The sequence below is a fragment of the Tenrec ecaudatus genome, chromosome X, assembly GCF_050624435.1.
Source record: "Tenrec ecaudatus isolate mTenEca1 chromosome X, mTenEca1.hap1, whole genome shotgun sequence".
In the NCBI taxonomy this organism is placed as follows: domain Eukaryota; kingdom Metazoa; phylum Chordata; class Mammalia; order Afrosoricida; family Tenrecidae; genus Tenrec; species Tenrec ecaudatus.
The window spans coordinates 86,822,434-86,841,954 of record NC_134548.1 but is presented as its reverse complement, the minus strand read 5'-3'; the positions used below and the strand labels follow the sequence as shown (position 1 = coordinate 86,841,954).

The following is a 19,521-nucleotide window of genomic DNA, read 5'->3' as shown; positions in this document are numbered from 1 at the left end:
GAGGACCTGAACAGAAGTTTCACAGGGGAAGAAATGCAAATAGCCAATAAACATATGAGAAAATGTTCCTGATCATTAGCCATAAGGGAAATGCAAATAAAAAAAACTATGAGATATCAACTAACACTCTCAAAGACAGCCCAATTCAAAAAATCAGAAAGCAACAAGTGTTGGAGGGGCTGTTGTGAAATAGGAACTCTCTTCCACTGCTGGTGGACCTGTAGGTATGAACAGCCACTATGCAAATCGATTTGGCGATTTTCCAAACAGATGGAAATTGAGTTACCATATGACCCAGCAATCCCTCTACTGGGCACATACCCAGAAGGGGCAAGAAACAAACCACGGCCGGACATCTGTGCTCCAATGTTCATTGTGGCGCAGTTCACAATTGCAAGGAGTTGGAAACAACCCAAATTTCCATCAACAGACAAATGGATTAAAAAACTGTGGTACATACATACAATGGAGTACTATGCATCGCTAAAAAGCAATGATGAACGCATGAAGCATATCGACGCATGGGAAGAACTGGAGGAAATTATGCTAAGTGAAGTAAGCCAAGCACAAAAGGACAGGTAAGTTTATATATATATATATATATATATATATATATATATATATATATATATATATATATGAACAGAAAGGTAAGTGCAAAGGGGGACAGGGAAAAAGCTACTGTACACAACACTCCAGGGGTGAGGTCCAGAAAGTATGGCAGGGGCCAGACCAAATCCAGGGGTACATACGGTAGGCAACTAAAACAGGGGTGGAGGGAGGAAAGGGGAAAGAAAGGAAAAAAGATGTGTGATGGGGGAATAGGGCACTGATCCACCCAAGGAGAGGGTATTGTTTGATTGTTTGTGTCTCCACAGGCAAAGAGGAACCAGATATAAAGGCAGTGCCAGATGAATGCAGTGTGCCGGCATGGAGTGGGGAGCCAGTGGAGGGGCCTGAGGGCTCGGCTCCCCAACCAGCTATGTGGACAACTGCCCCTCAGCCCAGAAGAATTTACTTGAGAGGACGGCACTGAAGCTGCAACTAGGGAAGAGGGGCATGTCAGATCAGCACAAATGGGAGCAAAAGAAGGGAGAAGAATAGAGTGTGGAGAACACCTGGCCCATCAAGCCTGAAGGACGATATGCCCACTCTGAACATCCAATGGACAGAGTGGACAATATGGCTGATCCCACTAGGAGACACACCGTCCCTTCATGGCCCAGGACCCTAAGGGGGACAACACTAGAGACTCAGGGCTGGGACTGGCCCAGACTGACCCTGCGGAACTGAGGCAAACCACTAAAAGCGTGCGACACAGCAACCGTGGGAGCTGAGTAGGGGGCCCCCGAGGGAGTACAAAGGACAGACTCTGGGGCCAGAGCATGGTACCCAATTGGACCCGACTGAAGGACATGACTAGAGATCAAAAATCAGACCTTTATCTGTATGCAGGTTATTCTTGTTTTCAAATTTTTTCTTTTAATTAATTTATTCTTCTATGGGTAATTGGTTTCCCTTTTTATTGTCATAGCTGTGATCTCTCTCATTGCCTATCTTACATTAACTTGATTTTTGGTACATATTATTATCTCTACAGATCTAGATAAGATAGACTGCATGAATAATCTGGAGGAGAAAACAACGGGACCAATGGTTCCGGGGTGGGGGGCACGGGCGAGGGGGTGGAGGGGGCAAGGAGGAGATGCTGATGAACCCAAGGACAGGGGAGCAACAAGTGATCCAAAATCAGTAGCAAGGAGGGTGTGAGAGGCCTGGTAGGGATTCACTAAGGTCAAGGTAACCGAGAGAAATTACTGAAACCCAAATGAAGCCTGAGCATGATAGTGGGACAAGCGGAAAGTAAAAAGAAATAGAGGAAAGAACTAGGTGACAAAGAGTATTCATAGAGGTCCAAAGACTGGAATGTACATATGTAAATATGTATATATGGGGAAACATATCTATGTGCATATATTTATAGGTTTAGTATTAAGGCAGCAGATGGACATTGGGGCTCCACTCAAGCACTTACTCAATGCAAGAACACTTTGCTCTAATAAATTGGCATTCCAGGATGCACACCTTCCCTACATGATTGCTGAAGAGAAATGTGTGCATAAGCAAATGTGGTGAAGAAAGGTGACAGTGCCTGGCTATCAAAAGATACAGCATCGGGGGTCTTAAAGGCTTGAATATAAACGAGAGGTCATCTAGCTGAGAAGCATCAAAGCCCACATGGAAGAAGCAAACCTGCCTGTCTGACCACAAGGTGCAGAAGAGACCAGTAATCAGACATCAAAGAGCTAAAAACCATATCAGTGGGTGCCCACTTTCCTGATACGATCGATGAAGACAAAGGTGTACATAAACAAATGTGGTGAAGAATGCTGATGGTGCCCAGCTATCAAAAGATATAGTGTCTCTGGGGTCTTAAAGGCTCAAAGATAAACAAGTGGATATCTAGCTCAGAAGAAACAAAATCCACATGGAAGAAACACACCAGGCTTTGTGACCACAAGCTGTCGAAGGCATCAGGTATCAAGCACAAGGAAAAAAATTCATATCATTGAAAATGTGGGTGGGTGCAGAGTGGAGACTCATAGCCCAATGGTAGTCATGCGGACACCACTTACTGAATGATTGTGGGGAGGAGATGAATCAGGCAGGGTGCAGGGTAGCAACGATGAAACATATAACTTTCCTCTAGTTCTTAAATACTTCCTCTCTCCACTATCATCAACCAAATTCTACCTTATAAATCTGGCTAGACTAGATGATGCACATAGACGCAGATAGCAACTGGAAACACAGGGAATCCAGGACATATGACTCTTCCAGGACAAGTGGTGAGGGTGGTGATGCCTGGAGGGTGGAGAGAATTTAGGGTATACAGGGGGAACTGATTACAAGTATCTACGTGTATCTTCCTCCATGAGGGAGGGATAGCAGAGAAAAGGCGGGGGTAGACATCAGAGATTGTAATATATGACAAAATAATAATAATATATGAATGATGAAGGGTTCATGAGGTAGGGGGGAGTGGGGAGGGAGGGGGGAAATGAGCAGCAGATATGAAGGGCTCAAGTAGAAGGCAGATGTTTGAGAATGATGGTAACAAATGTACATATGTTTTTGAAACAATGGATGTACGTATGGATTGTGATAAGAATTGTATGAGCCCCCAATAAAGTGAATAAAAAATAATAAAGTTTATGGCCTTAAAAAAAACAACTCACTGGCATCGGGTTAAGGCCACTCATAGTGACTGTACAGGACAAGGAAGAACTGCCTCTGTGAGCGCCCAAGACTAACTCTTTAAGGGAATAGAAAGCCCCGTCTTTCTCCCATGGACAGCTAGTTTCAAACCACTGAGATTATGGGGAGCAGCCTACCGTGTAACCACTACACCGTCAGAGCTACTTATGGGAAATGCACAGGCTGTGTATTAAGGAACATCTTCCTTTGGAAGATGGGGAATGCTATGTTTGAAGATTAAGCTTGACCTCCCACAAGTACACCTGTGGCATACATATGTATCCACTAAGGGAACCATGACTTTCTCAGGCAGTCAACTTGACATGCAGTTATTAGTGATTCTTTAGAACCTTAATGGAGAGAGTTGGGTGGATAGTTTTAATGTACACAGGTAATATTCTGCGCAGTCTATGAAAATTTGAAGGCCTCCAGTTTAAACCACCTCAGGTGTCACTATAATTTGATTTTGTACCAACATTGCCATCTACTGGCATAAAAATTGACTAAGAAAAAACAAGTCATTTTTTGTGAGCAAATTGAACTCTTTTTTATTTCACGAGTGCCATCTATTGGCACTACGATTGTCAAAAAATTACAACCTACTACAGCACGGGTGGCCGTATCTGGAGCGGTTGGGCAGGAAAGCAGTCGCGATGCGGGAATGCATTTCAGTCCATGTGGGCGAAGCAGGAGACCAGGTTGGCAATGGCTGCTGGGAGCTCTTCTGTCTGGAACAGGGCATCCAGGTGGATGGCACCAGCAAGGTCAACGATGCTGAGTCTTTCACCACTTTTCTCTGGGAGAGGAGCAATGGCAAAGACGGACCCTGGGTCTTCACGGTGGACTTGGAGCTGAGCGTTGTGGATGAGGTTCGGGCGGGAACCTACCGCCAGCTCTTCCATCCAGAGCAGCGGAACACAGGCAAGGAAGATGCAGCTAACAACTATGCCCGGGGCCATTACGAGGTGGGCAAAAGAGCATCGACATGGTTCTGGACCGCAGACGAAAGCTGACAGATACCTGGTCGGGCTTGCAGGGCTTCCTGATCTTCCACAGTTCGGGTGGGTGCAAGGGCTCGGGCTTCACTTCTTTACTGATGGAGACCCTTTCCCTAGATTACAGCAAGATGCCCAAGCTAGAGTTTGCCATCTACCCAGCCCCTCAGGTGTTCACTGCGGTGATGAAGCCCGACAACCCCATCCTGACCAGCCACACCTCGCTGGAGTATTCCGATTGTGGGGTCATGGTGATCAACAAAGCCATCTATGACATCTGCCACCGGAACCTTGACGTCAAGCGCCCGACCTACACCCACGTCAACCACCTCGTCAGCCAGATCTTGTCCTCCATCACTGCCTCTCTCCTCTTCGACGGGGCCCTCAATGTGGACTTCACCGAGTTCCACACCAACGTGGTTCCCTACCCCCGCATCTGCATTCCCCTGGTCACCTATGCCCCGATCAATACTGCCCAGAAAGCCTATCATGAACAGCTCTCTGTGGCCGAGATCCCCAGCCTCTGCTTTGAGCCCAACAGTCAGATGGTACAGTCTGACCCGAGACATGGGAAGCACATAGCCTTCTGTCTGCTCTACCTGGGGGATGTGGAGCCCAAGGATGTGAATGCCTGTTCTAACAACACTGTCTCTATCCTAACTAAAAACCATAAAAGAAATATCTTCTCTGTGGCCAGGCAGATGAAAGATACCATGATTAATCCTCAACAGTTCTTTAAACAGATGTCGAATATAATAGCCTATGCCCAAAAGCTCTCAATATATAGCATTAGCAATCAATCTTTGCAGGGGACCCTAGAATTTATATACTTGAGAAAATAATTTTAAAAGTAGATTTCCAGAAACCATGTACTGTTCTTGTCCTGTGAGTATCCTACAATTAACTAAAGAGCAGGTACATGCAGGTCTGTGTACTTAACCAATTGTATAATCATACATATTTGTCCACCAATCCCTGTTAACCCCCCTTTTCTGACTATCCAGTCTTTGCGTAATGGCTGTCATTTAAGGAATCGTGATTCTGGTGCTTGAATTCCTGTTTCAGCTGAAGTAGAATGCTTGCTGCTTCACTGTCCTTCAGAATAGCCACCTTCAGTCTCTGAATGTGGTCAACCTCCTAGTCCACACTATCTCTAGATTTTCAATAAATGTCTTCATTTTAACTTTATAGAATGTGTGCTTTCTCTCTAGGACAAAATCTACTCAGAGGAGCTTTGGCAGAAAGACCTGGGGATCTACATCTGAAGAATCCACTCTTGGCACCCCCCAGGGAGCACAGATCTACCCTGACACACATGAGGTTGCATGAAACATACTCTGTAACTGGTCTATTATTTGATTCTTACACCTTCTCTCAATATGTGGTTCAGCGCAGACATAATATCCTGGCACCTCTCTGTCCTACCACTCTCTAACGAAAAATACCCCTTTACCAACTCACTGCTGTAGTTATTGTCTTCTGAAAATTCTCTAGTTCATCAAGCACCGAGTCTCTTACAATTATAATAACAACTGAACAAAATGCTCCCTTGGTATGAACAGCCCAGAAACTATACTCCCATGAACACAGCTCAAGATTTTAGATATTGCATTAGGTTTCTTAAAATAGCTGCCTCATAACATTCGATTATAAAGAGGAAATAAATTTAGTTTGACATGATCTTAAGGATGTTAACTTCATTAAAGTTGACAGCCTTCAGAGACTACAGTTTTGTTAACTTACCTTTGTTGTTTTTGACCCCGACCGAGTGAGGTTTTGATTGAGGGACATCCAAGTAAAAGAGTAGAACATTCTCATAGGATATTCAGGGCTGTAATCTTTTAAGAAGCAGATTGCCAATACTTTCACCAGCAAAGCTGTTGAGTGGCTTTGAATTCTCTGCCTTTTGATTAGCAGTCAAGTACCGAACTATTGCACCTTATAGATCTTTTCAATTTACCTTTAACCCAGACCAAAATTGCAATGTTTAGGAAATGATGATAGCAACATATGTATAAATATACTTGATAAAATTGATGTTTAGATTGTTATAAGAGCTGTAAGAGCAATTACCATATGATCCACAGTCGCACTCTGGGGCATTTATCCTAGAGAAATGAAAACCTATGTTCACAAAAATATCTGTATATGAATATTAATAGAGGCTTTATTTTAATAGTCAAAATTAGAATCAGCCATGCATAAACATTTCACCAAAAAGGTTATACAAATGGCTATTAAGCCCATGAAAGGTCCTCCAGGTAAATATTACATATTAAGCCATTGTCATGAAGTTGGTTCCTACTCATAGCAACCCAATACGACAGAGTAAACTGTTTCACAAGGGTTTCCAAGGACAGAGACATTCAGGAAAGCAGACTACTGTATCTTTCTCCTGAGGCTCAACCTGTGTGTTTCCATTGCCAATCTCTTGATTGTGTGCTTAATCACTTCATGACGCTCTACAACAATGGCTCCTTATTAGGCGTTCTGTACCCAAATCGGTGGCCCTATGACAAATTCTGATTCACAGCAACCTTAAAGGACAGAGTAGAATTGAACCATAGTCTCCAAGGCTATAAATCTTTACAGAACCATACCGCCACATGTTTTTCCTAGGAGTGACTGGTCATTCGAACTACTAGCGAAAGTACCATGGTCTGCCACAAAAAAATAAAAACACAAAACATACACCAATTTGTCTTGGAAGAAATAGAGCCAGAATGCTCTTTAGAAGCAAGTATCTGAGAGAGAAGCAGAAATCCATGTACTCTAGACATATTATCAGGGACACAAGTGTCTGGAGAAGGATCTCATGCTTGACAAAGTAGAGGGGAAGGGGAAAGGGGAAACCCGAGGTGAGATGGATTGACATAATGGACTCAAATACAGGAACAATGGTGAGGGTGGCACAGGACGGGCAGGGTTTTGTTCGGTCATCCATAGGGTCACTATGGGTTGGCACTGGCCCGACGGTACCTCACAACACTGGGATTTTCTTTGGAAGCTTGATTAGGCGGTTCATTCTAAAAGCTCTAGTACCCGAATTAATACAGACAAATATCATAAAACTTCCACAAATAAATTCATATAAACCTGACAACTGCAATAAAAAGACAAAACCACAGAATAATTCCTTTTAGTGTTTTTGTTACTATGAATGAAATTATAGGTCTAAAATTAATCACATGTAGCAAAAGCCATATAGCTTCAATGTTCATGCTAATCCCATGTCATAATGGCAATCTATAGTAACACTTAAATAACACTAGTAAATCTTACAGGGTAGTGAAATTCATGGTTATTGAATATAGTAGTGCTAGGATAAAGGATTACCAGTGTTTGCCAGGATAATAGTGATTGAAATATGGTAAAGAAACATTATTTCCAATTCCATTTGTACTTTCTACAAAGTTTACCGAATAGAAGAAGAGTTATCCCAAATCTTTATTTTTCTATCCCTTTCCCAACCTAGCTTGGTGTGGTTATTGCACAGAGAGCATTTTAGACTGCCTTTTCCTCCAGCTGAATCCATGTGACATTGCAGGACTTTCCTTTTGGGAATACACAGTTCCATTTATACTGGGTATGGAGTTAAAGGCATAGCAAAAGCACCAAGATTCTTTTACAATGCATTGATGTATGTTGATAGAAAAGAATGAGGAAATGAAAAAGAAGTTCACAACAGGTCTAAACAGAAAGGCATATTACATTATATCTTATGTTAGTAAAGCCTTGGATAAAAAGTGGGTTCCTGTTTCTTTACATCTTAATCAGAATTCATAGAAGACTTGCAACAGCTGCATAAGGTTCTTATTCAGCCTTACTTTAGTGCAAGCAGTGCAGTCTTGCGAGTGCAGTGTATTAAATGTTGGACTATTAGTTGTAAGTCCTAACAGCTACTCCAGGGGGAGAAAGATGAGATATTTTGGATTAATATTTTCCCCACTATAGAAGTCAAAGAAGTAACATTATTAGTTTTCATTTTAATGGGAAAATAGAATGGCATATGTACAACCTTCTGATTGATTAAAATGCTGTAACCAGATTAATTCTTATAAATAGACAGGGTAATGATGGCCTAAGATACTACAGTAACAAAAACACTGCTCTGGTGGCACTGTGGTTAGGCATTCATCTCCTAACAAAAAGGTCAGTAGTTTCAACCCAGCACTCAGCTGCCTCGTGGAAAAAGATGCAGGAATCTGCGTGAATACAGATTTGCAACCTTGGTAACGATGCCATCATTCTACTTACTCTGTCCCGTATGGTCACTATTTGTCAGAATCCATTCAATAGCCATGGGTTTGTCCTTCCATTTGAACGTCCCTGGGTGTCACAAAGGAGTTATGGTGCAGTAGTGGATTACAAGTTGGGCTGCTAACTGAAAGGCCAGAATTTCAAACCCACAGCCACTCCACTTTTGATTCTGTAAAGATTTCCACCCTTAGAAGCAAAATAGGGCAGTTCTACTTTGTCATATAAGATTGCTATGAGTCAGAAACAATGACAGTAGCTTAATTTGGGGTGTGACAAACACTTGATTAGGAGCAAAATGATTGGCAGATCAAACCCACCCAAAGGTACCTTGGAAGACAGGCCTGGCAATGGAGTCGATTCCCACTCATAGAGATCCTATAGGACAAGACAGAACTGACCCTGTGGAGTTCCTAGGGGAATAGAAGGCCTCATCTAGCTCTGAAGGAACAACTGGTGGGTTTTGAACTGCTGACCTCACAGTTTGCAGCCCAACACATAACTACTATGGCACCAGAGCTCACAGCCAAGAAAGCACAAGAAGTGCAGTTATATTCTACAAAACAAGGGGTCATTATCATGAGTCAGAATCCACTTTAGGGCAACTGATGTTTTCACATTTAGGAAGAGATAATGGCTTCCCAACAAAGAGAGCTAATCAGTGCTAACTTGATGTTTATAGAAATATATACACATTCATTTAGTTTAAAATAAATGCAGCCTCGTGAGAGGCATGTCTTATAAATTACAGGCCTACTATGGAAATTACAGGACTAAAGGTTAAAGGGGAGAAAAAGTCTTCTGGCATCACGGCCATGACTCAACTCAGAAGAGTAAGGCTGTTCCAGTGCTCCTTGGGTTGTGACTTGGGTATGTCAGTCTGAAAGTAGAACAAATAACTTTTTGATAATACTAAGGGAAATTTTGTAAAAATTATTTAGAATATCATCATTGGGAAAATTTATGGAATTATTACTGTGCTGAATAATACTAGTTCTTACAAAATTATTTGAAATAGACTCAAAGAACCCTTTTTAAAAAATTACTCCTGATCTTGGAGGTCCGGGTTGAAGTCTGATCCTTTTTCCCCTGTGGTGATAGCAGGGAACCAATAGAGAGGTGGACAGCCCCTCCTTCCCCCAGAAGAATTTACTTCAGAGGACAGCACTGAAACTACAGTTCAGGGAGAAGGACATGTCTGATCAGAGTGCACAGGAGCAAATGAAGGGGGAGGAAGAGAGAGTGGAGCACAGCCTGGCCCACCAAGCCTTGAGGATGATATCCCTGCTCACAGCAGCCAATGCACAGAGAGGACCACATGGCCAGCCCACTAGAGACAACATCACTCACTGACCCATAACCCTATGGGGAAAAACGCTGGAGACACAGTGTTGGAATTGTGCCAGATCTGACCCCACCACACGGAGGCAAAACACTAAGGGTATGCAACAGAACAGCAAGGGGAACAGAGCAATGAAGTCCAGAGGGAATACCAAGAATAGACTTTGAGGCCAGGGTGTGGCACCCCATCAGATTCAACTGGAAAACACTCCTAAAAGTCAACAAAACAGACCTTGAACTATTTACAGGCTTGACTTTTTTGTGTGTCATTGCTTGTTGTTGTTGCTGTTTTAGTTGTTTTCTTCTGTTGCTTCTTTTGCTCTGTCTTGTTTTTATCCATACTATTATCTCTCCAGGTATATCTAGATAAGAGAGGCAGGACAAACAATCTGGAGGAGAAAACAAGGGGACGGAGAGTTCCAAGGGGTCATGGGAGAGGGGGCGATGGGGGAAAGGAGGTGGGTGTTAAAAACCCAGGGACAAGGGAATGATGAGTGATCCAAAATCAATGGGAAGGAGGAGGCAGGAGGCCTGGTAGGGCTTGATCAAGGGCATTGCAACCGAGAGGATTTACTGAGACTGAAATGAAGTCTGAACATGATAGTGGGACACGAGGAAAGTAACAGAAAATAGATTAAGGAACCAAGAGGCAAAGGACATTTATAGAGGTCTAAATACAGGCATGTATATATGTAAGTGTATTTATATCAGACAATGGGGAAATAGATGCATGTGCATATATTTATAGGTTTAGTATTAAGGTAGCAGATGGACAATGGGCCTCTATTCAAGTACTCCCTCAATGCAAGAACACTTTTTTTCTATTAAACTGGCATTCCATGATGCTCACCTTCTCTAAACGATTGCTGAAGAAAATGCAGGTACATAAGCAAATGTGGTGAAGAAAGCTGATGGTGCCCAGTTATTAAAAGATGTAGCATCTGGGGTCTTAAAAGTGTGAAAATAAATAAGCGTCCATCTAGTTGAGAAACAACAAAGCCCACATGGAAGAAGCACACCAGTCTGTGTGATCACGAGATGTCGATGGGAGCAGGTATCAGGCATCAAAGAACAAAAAATCCTATCATTGTGAATAAGGAGGAGTTCAGAGTGGAGAAACTAAATCCAACTGTAGGCAACTAAACATCCCCTTACAGAAGGATCACAGAGCCGGTCAGGGTGCAGTATGGCACCATTGAAATATACAATTTTCTCTAGTTGTTTAATGCTTCCCCCCACCTCTATCATGACCCCAATTCTACCTTACAAATCCGGCTAGACCAGAGAATGTACACTGGTACAGATAGGAACTGGAAACACAGGGAATTCAGGACAGATAAACCCTGTCAGGCCCATTAATAAGAGCAGTGACACCAGGAGGGGAAGGCGAAGGTGGGCTAGAAAGGGTGAACCAATCACAAGGGTCTATGTTTAGCATGCCCTCTCTGGTGGATGGAAAACAGAAAAGTGGGTTAAGGGAGATGTCGGATAGTGGAAGGCATGAAAACAATAAGGATTTATAAATTATCAGGGTTTTTTGAGCGAGGAGGGCTAGGGAGGGAGGGAAACAATGAGGAGCTGATACCAAGGGCTCAAGTAGAAAGCAAATGTTTTGACAATGATGAAGGCAACAAATGTACAAATGTGCTTCACACAAAGGATGTATGTATGGATTGTGATAAGAGTTGCATGAGCCCCAATAAAATGATTTTAAAAAGAGAAAAATTGCTCCTGAAATGACAAAGGAGCCAAGCAGAAAAGTTGTTGTTCAATTTCAAATTCTAGTATAATTACCACAGAATTTTCCATACAGATCCGAATTTTCAAAGGATCACAAAATAATAACCCTTAATGAAGACAGTGCAAGATCTAAGCAATTGTACACATATTAACTGTATGTGCCCCAATACTTCACTGAGTTATGATTTAGTTTTATATTTCTTTGAATTTGGTAGAATTTTCTTATTAATTAGAATTTTCTAATTTATTTGGTCACATGTAACACACGTTTGCTACTTAACAGTTAATGAAATGACATGACTGGACCCTAGAGATCTAATGATGAAGCATTTTCACTCTTGTCTTAGGGGACTCACAGTAGATAAACTTGAGTACACATAAATTTTATGTGTTTCAATAGTGTGGTGAGATGAATCTGCATATTAAATCCCAAATAACTCCTTAATGATACTTCATCTTCATTTCATTAAATTACTAACTAGCATAGTTGTTTAATTGCCCACAGAATAGTAAAGAATTGCATACACTATTATCTTTAAAGTAAATTACTAACCTCAAAATAAGAAAAGCTAAAGGTAGTTTCTTAACATAGATAACATTCAAAGTTTTATGAGTCATTAGTCAACACATTACCAAATTATGCACATATTTAGAAAATAGCTTATCAGTGTATTGTTCCAGAACTATGCTGCCAATACAATATAAACTACTCAAGTGTTGTTGGTGATTTATATATAACTTAAAATTAAATGCAATTCAAAACTGAGTTCCTCGTTAAAATAGACACGTGGGTAATAGCTGTTTTAAAAATCAAAAATTGAACACCTCTATCACCACAGAAAGTCCTATTGGATAGCACTGCTTTACATAAATACCAATTGAAATGAGCCCCAAGATATCACTGTGTAATTCTAAATATACCGGACAAATTAAAAAGTAATACGGACAGAGCCACTTGCAGTAAAAATTCTATACAAGAAGAAATAGAAGGAAACGTCCTTAAGCTGGGATCTAGCGCTTATGGTTGTATTGAAAGATGAAAGACTGCCTAGTTTACACAGTATTAAGATTTGCTAAGAGAAAAGAAATGCCAGTACCACAGCTTCTACTCATCATTATGCTAGAAGTACTGCTAGTTCATTAATAGAGGTAAAAGAAATATAAAGCTAACCAGATTGGAAAGGAAAGTAAATCTGCTTTATTTGCAGAAAGTTTTATATACAGAAAACCATAATCTCAAAAAAAGCTAATATAAAGGTGCTTTGCAAATGTCATGGAAAAATGGAATGGAAAGATAATGGAAAATTTCCCATGACATTTTTGAATGCACCTAGTAGGTCTAGCAAGTAAATGTTTTCTTCTTAGGAGTCATGGAGTCAGTTCACACTCTTATGATCCCTATGTACAAAGAACAAAGCCTGCCTGGTCAAGCACCACCCTCACCATCTAAACATTTCAAACTTCAAAATCCTAATTGTGTTTCAATATAGTAGGAAAGAGCAGTTAAATTAAGTTAGCTAAGTTTGAATTCAAATTCAAAAAAATTCATCATAAAATAGTCTAAAGAACATGAAATCCTTAATGAAAATTTTCATAATAGATGCTCAAGACTGGTACAATGAACATTACAAAAACACTATTGTGAGAAAAAAAGATCTAAATAAGTGGAAAGATATACTCTGTTCCTGGATTGGTGGGCTCAATTTTAAGAAGCCAGTTTTCCTCAAATTGGTCTGCAGAATCAATGCAATCCAAAATAAAAGCCAATAGATTTTCTTTGAGAAGTTGATTCAGGTATTTATATAGAAATGACAAATACCTAGAAAAGTCTAAACAACTTTGAAACAGTAAGAGTAAAGCTGGAGAAACTACATTGCTGAGAATCCAGAAAGAGAATTACACATATGGGCAACGGTCTCAGCAAATGTGACCTGGGAATTCAGTTGGTAAAGGTGAGCCTTTTCAAAAAATGGTACTAGAATAACTAACTATCCACATGCAAAAATGTGAACTAAACCTTATACTACACTTCATAAAAAAAGTAACTCAAAACAGATCTAAAAACAAAACATAAAAATTCTAAAACTTCTAGAAGAAAATCCAGTAGAAATTCTTTGTGATTTTAAAATAAGAAAAGATCTCTTTTATGGAACCAAAAAGTATAAACTTTTGGGAAAATGTATATATTGAACATAATTAAGATGCATAAACTTCTTTTCCTCAAAGTATAATGTAAGGAAGTGCAAAGGCAAACCTGCAGATTGGGAGAGAAGATTTGCAAACATGTATCAGATAAAGTACCTGCATCCAAAAAGTATGAAGACTTCTTAGCAGTCAAAAATAAAGAAAAAGCAGCCAATCAGAGCCAATCATGTAGACCACACTTGCTAGTAACATTTAGAAGACAGAAGAGTATTATCAGGGATATACTTCAAAGTGCCCTATTTCCCTTAAGAACCTTGGTGTGTTTTAAATCAATGATCCTCGCTAAATATCTTTTTAAAATATAGCCTCAATTTATATAATATTGGGAAAAAATCTGTATATTGTGAAAATAAATAAGCTTAGAAAAAGAAAAGTTCTTTTTTCATTTGAAACATATCCCATTCAAAACTTAAAGTACACTCTCTAGGCCCTTTATAAAATTATATAATTTTAGAGTGAAAAACAGGATGCAGAATGGCAATTATTTATCCATCATTTTGGGTTTTCACATACCTTGTGCAAACTAACTTCAGTATAAAATATATTTTTTAATGTCTTAGAAATAGTCTGGTCAGTGTAATCCCAAGAAAAATATGACTACGAAGGGACTGTTAGGTCTTAAGACATATAAGATATATAAATAACATCATCATAAGTTTAGCAACAGGCATAAGGAAAATATATTTTTGTTTACATCTGAAAGTTATCTTTGCCTATTTTTACATAGTTTCCTATAAAATCCCTGGAAGGTTAAACACAGAGATATGTAAATACCCTGCCGTATGGCTAAAAACACCTGTTCAACATAAAAAAGTAAATATGTCTGCTAAAAAAATTAAGGTTTTGAAAAATGAAAAAATTAAAATATCCAAATCACATAAAATCATGACTTTTAAGTAAAAATGCTTTCTAAATCAGGACTAACAATGAAAGTCTTGAATAATATAATCAACTTGGATTTTGGTACCTATTTTTGGCTTTCTAGTGAATTTTGGAAGGAATGAACCAAGAAAATGTTTACAACTCACATAAATATTACTTAACCACATTCAGAGGTTTGACATAATTCACAGGTAGTTCTGGAGGCCGGCCTCTATGTGAACTGAAAAAGCAGAGCCATTCCATAGTGTACTCTTACAGTCTATGCAAAAATTTCACCAGTTAGTAAAAGAATACAGCAATGTTTTGTTTAACTGTGCTTCAAAAGCAAAGGGCTGACTCAAAGTGCATTTGTTGAACATATTTTTAACTATTGGATCCATGATAAAAATAGCATGCATATTATTGAGAACAATAAAAATAACATGCATATGCGATAAACTAAATTATGACTAGTATCTGCCAACATCTCAACATTTCATGGATTAATAAGATTTCTAGTTTGAATTGGGAGTTCCTCGATTGAAGGAGTTAGTTTATTGTGCAAACCTAGCCGATAAACACAGGTGGGATTTATTGAAGGGATAAATGGCTCAGTGAGCCTCTCATTGCAATTTCTCCAGTCTCTTGCTTTAGCTGGTAAGGCTCACTTCCTGCAAGACATTCCTGAGGAGAAGCCACATGGACCTACACTGATGCAGCCCTGGGTGCTGGAGCACCCATGTGGAGACCCCTGCCAGTGATGAGATGCTTTCACATTCAGTGACTCGGCATTACTCCTGCAGTCGCCGTCATTGTGTCTGTTTTGTGAGAGGAGGACTTTGTGGATTGGTGTTGGACATATGGGTTGATGGGTTAATGTTGGACTTGTGGGCTTGGGCAGCACTGGGTTGGGTCGTTTTCTTGATGCACACTTAACCTTTATATAAAACTCTCTCTTATCCATGAGTTTCTGTGGATCTGTTTCTCCAAAGTACCTAGACTTTTAGGCTTCCATATATAACATTGTATAAGCAAGTACACTACTATCACACAAATTTGCTAGCAAAATTCTGACCCAATTATACTTGGTGCCTGTCCATGTCAGGAAGTTTCTCATAGTTGTGCCATTATTGATAAGACGACTGCATATCAGATGATAACAAACCAAACCCATTGCCCACAAGCCAATTCTGATTCAAAGCCATCATGTAGGACAGGTGAGAACTGCCCCATTGGGTTTTCAAGGTTGTAAATGTTCTTTATAACAGATTGCCACATCTGTTCCAATCAAGCAACCAATAGGATCATACTTTTCAATTAACAACTAAGCACTTTGACCACTGACTTCCAGGACTCCCTATCACCGGGTCCCTCACTATAAATAGTTGTGAGTGCTTTTTCTCTGACTTTTAGGCTTAAGTCAAGAGAAGTAAGTATTCTTAGGCAGTTTTGAAACAAAACATTCTATTATAATTCATTTCAATCTTTCTACATTATTTGAATTAATTTTTTTCATAAATTACAAGATGAGATGCTTAAAAACTTATATCATTCATGGAACACTTTCACTTTGTAATTCAGCATTTAACATAAAACACAATGCTAATAAAGTAAGACATCGAATGTAACTGGTTGTTAGACATATTTATCACTCCAAAATGCATCATTAACCCCTAATTTCATAGTTTCTTGTTTATAAAATAACACTTTATATATCTCACTAATTAACATTCCATATATGCTTCTGGTAAAAAAAAATCTGTAAGTTGAAAAACACTGTTGTAACGAAATTGTTGTGAAACAGTTCCTAATGGGTTAGTATTTTTGTTTAAATATTTTTCAATTTAAAAAGAAAACAATTTTCATTTGTGTGAGGTAAAATGATAAATATGGTTAGAGTGCTATTATCTGGACTCACAAAGCATAAGAGCATTATAACAGAATAAGAATGTTGAAAGCATTTACACTGCACTGATCAGCGTGACAAGGAGCCCTGGGGGTGCTGTATGGTAAGTGTTGGACTGCTAACCACGAGGTCATTAGTTCAAATCTGGGAGAAATTGGTCCATGGAAGAAAGCTGAGGCCAGCTGCTCCTGTGCAGACTGAAGAGTCTCAGAAACACTAAATAGGGTGTGTGAGTCAGAAGTTACTTGATGGTAGTGTGATCTGCAATCTCTACTCCGCCGAATCAAAGGGAATTTACCTTATCTCTCCCATATTCTGCTTTTTGGCTTTTGTTTGTTTGTTTTTTAAAAGGCCCCTAATGATCCTTAAAAATATACCCATGCATTAAAAATGAACAAAAATAAGCATTAGCAAGAGATACCAGATTAAAATGAATAGACAGACATGAAAATATTTCCTTAATAAAACAATATCTTCATTTTCACTATTTTATTTGATAACCTATGATTTTAACAAGTGAAAATCTTACCAGTAGCATCTCGTAACAAAGACTGCTGGCCTACACCTAGTAATGTCTGCACCCCAGGAACGCTCTGAGGGATCTCCTTATCTAGTAAAGGACCAATTCGCTCACAAAGTTTAAGGAGGTAGTCTGGAGGAATGTGTGCATTGGCTGCCACCTAAAAAGCATAAAATAAAAGTACAGAATCAAGAAGATAAAAATGTTAATGTTTCATAATTTAACATTTCACCATATCAGCTTTGTTACTCCACTGCTCAATGGTCACTTGTTTGACTACAAGCCTTTAAGGCCACAGACACTACATGTTTTAATAGTCGGGCACCATCAGATTTTTTCACCACATTTGCTTAAGCACCCATTTTGTCTTCAGTGATCAGGTTTGGAAAATGAGTATCATGCAGTGCTACATTATTAGAACAAACTGTTCTTGTACTTAGGTGAGATTTTCGTAGAGGCGCAAAGTCCATCTGATTCCTTATTGTATTTATATATATGTACATTTATAGACAAATATACCTATACTTATACAATTACATATTTACATAGTTATGCATGTATACTTATATCTCTCTTTATAAATGTTTTGCTTTCTTCTTTCCTCCTGCCCCACTATAATGCTTACCCATCATTCACCACTCAGTAATTCTTCTCAGACACTTTCCAAATGATCAGAACCGACCAGGAATGCTACACCCTAATCAACATCAATTTATAACCATTTCTACAGCCATGTCCCTGTCACTATTGCCTCACCACTTACCTCTCCCTGACCCCTCCCCTTCCATGCCCCTGCCCCACCACCAGTTGGGATTGATTATCCTGCTTATCTTATATAGAGACACCCCCCCAACCGAAGAGAGGTAGAGAGAGAGAGAAGAACCCTAAAATTAGTTCCAAGTTTAACTGCTTTCGGAACCCATAGTAGATGAACAGCTCTCTGTTAAAAAGCAGGCAGGCCCTGTTATAATCCCTCAGCCTGATCCCCTTTTCTTTCTGGGTGCCATATCCCGGGACCCACACACCTACCAGCACTTTTAGGCCTCAGACTTTGTGTCTGAAAGGTGCGCATCCTACAGGCCCCTATCGCTCTAGAAGACAGATCTTGAACTGTTCTTTGTGATAATAAACATACCATCATTCCTCTTCAATTTGACATTTCCAGCATGGTTAGCTGACCATAAGAATGTCTGATTCTAAATGACCAATAGCAGTCCATTCCAGCTCATTAATACCTGATATTAATCTGTATGTACTGATTCATTTTAAATATTTCAAAATTTCCTATATTCATACTTCATATACAGCTCATGCTGTAAACATTACTAGATGCTTGCAACCATTTCATTTGAGTTGTAATACATAAGCAAATGAAGGTTCCAAAATGTTCATGCATTTGCATCTTTAAGGTCAACTCCAAGGAAGCAGCTATTCCCCAGTCCTGTTTTGAAGTCCTTCCAAGCTGAGGGTCTCATCTTCGGACACTCTAGCTGACAACGTTGGATCGCTTTTCAGAAGCTTTTCAGTGGCCAATTTTTTCCGAAGCAGATCATCCGGTCTTTCTTCCTAGTCTATTTTAGTCAAGAACTCTGCTGAAACCAGTTCAACGTGGGTCACGCTGTGGTTTTGAAATACCTGGGGCAGAGCGCCCAGCACCAGAGCAACATGCAAGTTTCCACAGCTTAACATACGAAACATGAGTGGCAGATTTCTGGCTACAGTACCAATTTTTTCTCAAGCTACAATAAAATATAAATATGTGTTACCATCAAATCTCTCTCATTGTCATTGAGTCTATTCCAATTCAGAGTAATGATACAGGCTGGAGCAGATCTGCCCCTGTGAGTTGCTAATACTGTAACTCTTTACATGAATAGAAAGTCTCCTCTTCCTCCTGCAGAGGAGCTGGATTCAAACTACTGATCTTGCAGTTAACTGTCCAGCTGTTAACCCACTATGACGGTAAGCTTCATATTATTTAGAAATTACCCTTCAAACCAAACCAAACCAAGTTCACTGTCATTAGTTGATTCTGATTCACAGTGACCCTATAGAACAGGGTAGAAATGCCCCCAGGAGTTTCAAAGACTGTAACTCTTAGCAGCAGAGAGTCTTGCCTTTCTCCCAAGATATTGTGCCCAAGAAAAAAATAATACAAGACAAAAGAAAAAGTTTATAAATCAGCCCTACAGAACACCATAAGATTTTGTATGCTCTGTCCGCCGCAGAATGTGGAGCACCCAGAGAGTGCCTGGCATGAAGTAGGCAAGTCAAGTATTTGTAGAGTGATTCATTGAATGACTACAAATCAAAGTGAAACTTAAGTACAAACAATGTTTATTTACAGAGCAAATTCTTAAGATTCAGAGCAAAGATCCTCTGTTTTCTTAGAGAATACAGGTTTAGGAAGTTCCAGCTATGTGGAGTCAACATTCAAG

The 19,521-nt window shown here is 39.7% G+C and overlaps 2 pseudogenes; one reads left to right on the top strand and one right to left on the bottom strand.

The window, feature by feature from the left end:
- LOC142433494 (bromodomain and WD repeat-containing protein 3-like) overlaps nucleotides 1-18,781 on the bottom strand; it is a 50,563-nt pseudogene extending 31,782 nt beyond the window's left edge.
- LOC142434706 (tubulin alpha-8 chain pseudogene) lies at nucleotides 3,912-5,095 on the top strand (annotated as a pseudogene).
- Nucleotides 18,782-19,521: the final 740 nt, after the last annotated feature.